The sequence below is a fragment of the Octopus bimaculoides genome, chromosome 9 (assembly GCF_001194135.2).
Source record: "Octopus bimaculoides isolate UCB-OBI-ISO-001 chromosome 9, ASM119413v2, whole genome shotgun sequence".
NCBI classification, from domain to species: Eukaryota; Metazoa; Mollusca; class Cephalopoda; order Octopoda; family Octopodidae; genus Octopus; species Octopus bimaculoides.
In genome coordinates this window covers 67,480,202-67,483,376 of record NC_068989.1, presented here as the reverse complement: position 1 = coordinate 67,483,376, position 3,175 = coordinate 67,480,202, and positions in this window count along the sequence as shown.

Genomic DNA, 3,175 nt, shown 5'->3' with positions numbered 1-3,175 from the left:
AAAAAAAAAACAACCACCCATTTTAAAAACTTTTTTTTTCCGACATAAACCTTTCGGCTATGGGGAATACGAATCTGTGCAAAAAATTGGCAAAAATCGATATTTCTAAATTACCACCCCACTCCCACCTCCTTCATTTTTAACTTTTTTCAGAATTTTTTTTTCTTTTTCTCAAAATATGCGGGAAAATACGGAGATTATGATTCTGAAAAAAAATTTCTAAAAATCTTTGTAAAGTTTTTTTTTAAGAATTTTTTTTTTTTTTAAATATGCGGAAAAATGCGGATATCATGATTCGGACAAAAATTTCAAAACACTTCTGTACTTACAGTTACGGTTTTAGGGTTAGGATTAGTGTTGGGGGAAAAAATCAAAACTGAAGAGGTTGGGGGGAAGGGGGAGAATTTCATAATGCCGATTTTTGGCAATTTTCTGGAAAGCTTCCGTATCCGAAAACGGGGATTTTTGGCAAAAAAATTACAAAAAATAAATAAATTTGGGAGAAAATGAGGTAGGGGCAAAAGTCTTTTCAAGAAAAATTAATAAGCGTTACCTTCCTAGCCCATCCGATACCGGATGCACCCTTATCACTAATGGTGAATGCATCCCACTTAGTAATCAGTAGAGTGCAGCAACAATTTGTCCAAAATTCCTGGCATTTTTTCCTTTTTCTTTCCTCAGCGAAACAAGATATAATGCTTTCGAATGAGAGTTGTTGGCAGCTTATTTGTCAGTAAAGCATTTTTGCCATTTCTTAGAAGGAAGAACCTTCATTTATACGAATCGTAAACCATTAACCTATGCGTTACCATCCAAAACGGATGAATATTCCCCAAGTGACATTAGACATCTTTGATTATATTTCACAATTTACTGTGGATAAACATCATATCAAGGGTTCTAAAAATTCTACAACACCTTAACTAATGGTTCATGATTTACATTATGGCATCCTGGTGTCATAGTTTCCAAAGGTGGTCATTCTGAGTGTACATAATGCTCTGATTTGGCCCTAAGGTCCCACTTGCAAAGGAAGCACATAAACTTGGTGTATCCATTTTGTAGCCCATTAAGTAGGGCTACTACTTTCAAGTCTGCACAAATTAGCTACTCATGCTCCTTATAACTTATGTGGTCTAGAATAAAAGCAAGGTTCTCATATGTCTCTCTTAAAATGGCTCAGTGAGCAACTGGAAGTGAAGACATGATGTTCCCAATGTGCAACAGAACCACTTTTATGCTGTAAAGGAATGCATCTATGAATAACCTACACTCATTTGGTTTATAGGTCAGCTTAAGGGCATTGAATAGGTCTCTGATATCATTACAATAAGTCAAGTTGTTTTCCAAAGTGAAGAACTGCTGTAGATCTGCAGAACACTTCCTAAATACTGTAATTCAAGCATCTTTATCGAACAGGTCCCATTGTTGCAAATGTGAGACCAGGACTTCACTCTGTTGCTTAGTGTTTGATCACAAACTAGATCATTGAGTTTAGGTTGGGTGATGAGGTGTGGTTTCTTGTCAGATTTACCACGGATTTAGACTCATATTGAGTGTACTGTTATAATTTTCATAGATTAGGTTGACAAATACCTTAGGAACATCCCATTAAAATTATATCAAAATCCATTCATAACTTTTAGAGTTGTCAGTTTCGGCCTAATCCTGTTTGCAGTAAATTCCTATGAAATCACCAGTGTATTTAATGTAAGATGGTAATTTACAAGAAACTGAAGGATCACAGAAAGAAACAGATGTTACATTCATGATCTACTTACAAAAATACTCTAGAAAAAGTTATTCTTATTTGTTTGTTTTTTTCCGTCAATGGCACCTGTGCCCAACATCGCCTTCCTGGCATTTGTGCCGGATGGCATGTGTAAAGACATTCAAGCGAGATCGTTGCCAGTGCCGCTGAACTGGCTCCTGTGCAGGTGGCACGTAAAAGCACCCACTACACTCTCTGAGTGGTTGGCGTGAGGAAGGGCATCCAGCTGTAGAAATTCTGCCAAATCAGATTGGAGCCTGGTGTAGCCATCTGGTTTCACCAGTCCTCAGTCAAATCGTCCATGCTAGCATGGAAAGCGGACATTAAACGACGATGATGATACAGTGTAAATGATCAAAGAAGAACTAGAGGGAAGAAGCTGTTTGCCATGTGGTTCAGGCAGTAAATTGTTTTCAGCAAAAAAGTAATGCGAAAATAGTTTGATCAGATGTTTGATCAGGTAACATCATTTCAGGTGTTACCTGTATTTTTTTTTTGTACCAGCTTAAGTACATTGATATACTTCCCAACAATGTTTACTAAGATATTAAACAGTTATGAGTTTAAGTGCTATTGGTTTTTGCACCAGGTTGTGTTGTGTGCATAGATTAAAATTATTTTTTTCCCAATGATATTAATCTTCTAAAGCTGAGTTATATTCGTGGGATGATCAATGCAGTTGGACATGGCATCGATATGTTTATGCTCATGTGTTTCATGTTGATAGCTCTTATTTTGAATGATTGCATTTCCAGTATTGTCATAACCTATTAATGATTGATATTTGTAACATCGATTTACTGAATGCATAATTTTATATATGTTGTGCAGCTTCTACTGTGGTTTGATCTCATCAGCTTTATAAAGGTTTTGTGTTGAGTAATTCCCTCCTTTACCCAACAACTGATTATTGTGTATAAAGGATTTTAGTTTTATAAAGGTAGGGGTATTTTTAGGTACTTAAGTGTTGTATTGTGCAGTGTAGCTAAATTAGGTGGGATGTGCATGCATTGTTTGCATGATGCACATTGATCATTCTGGCTGTAACTATGCATATAAGCTGTAAAGTATTTGTGCTTCGTGATGGCACCTGTGTCGCCTTTCTGGCACTTGTGCCCGCGGCATGTGTAAGGACTTTCGAGAGAGATCGTTGCGGGTGGCACATAAAATACACCATTTTGAGCGTGGCCGTTGCCAGTACCGCCTGACTGGCCTTCGTGCCGGTGGCACGTAAAAGCACCCACTACACTCTCTGAGTGGTTGGCGTGAGGAAGGGCATCCAGCTGTAGAAACTCTGCCAAATCAGATTGGAGCCTGGTGTAGCCATCTGGTTTCACCAGTCCTCAGTCAAATCGTCCAACCCATGCTAGCATGGAAAGCGGACGTTAAACAATGATGATGATG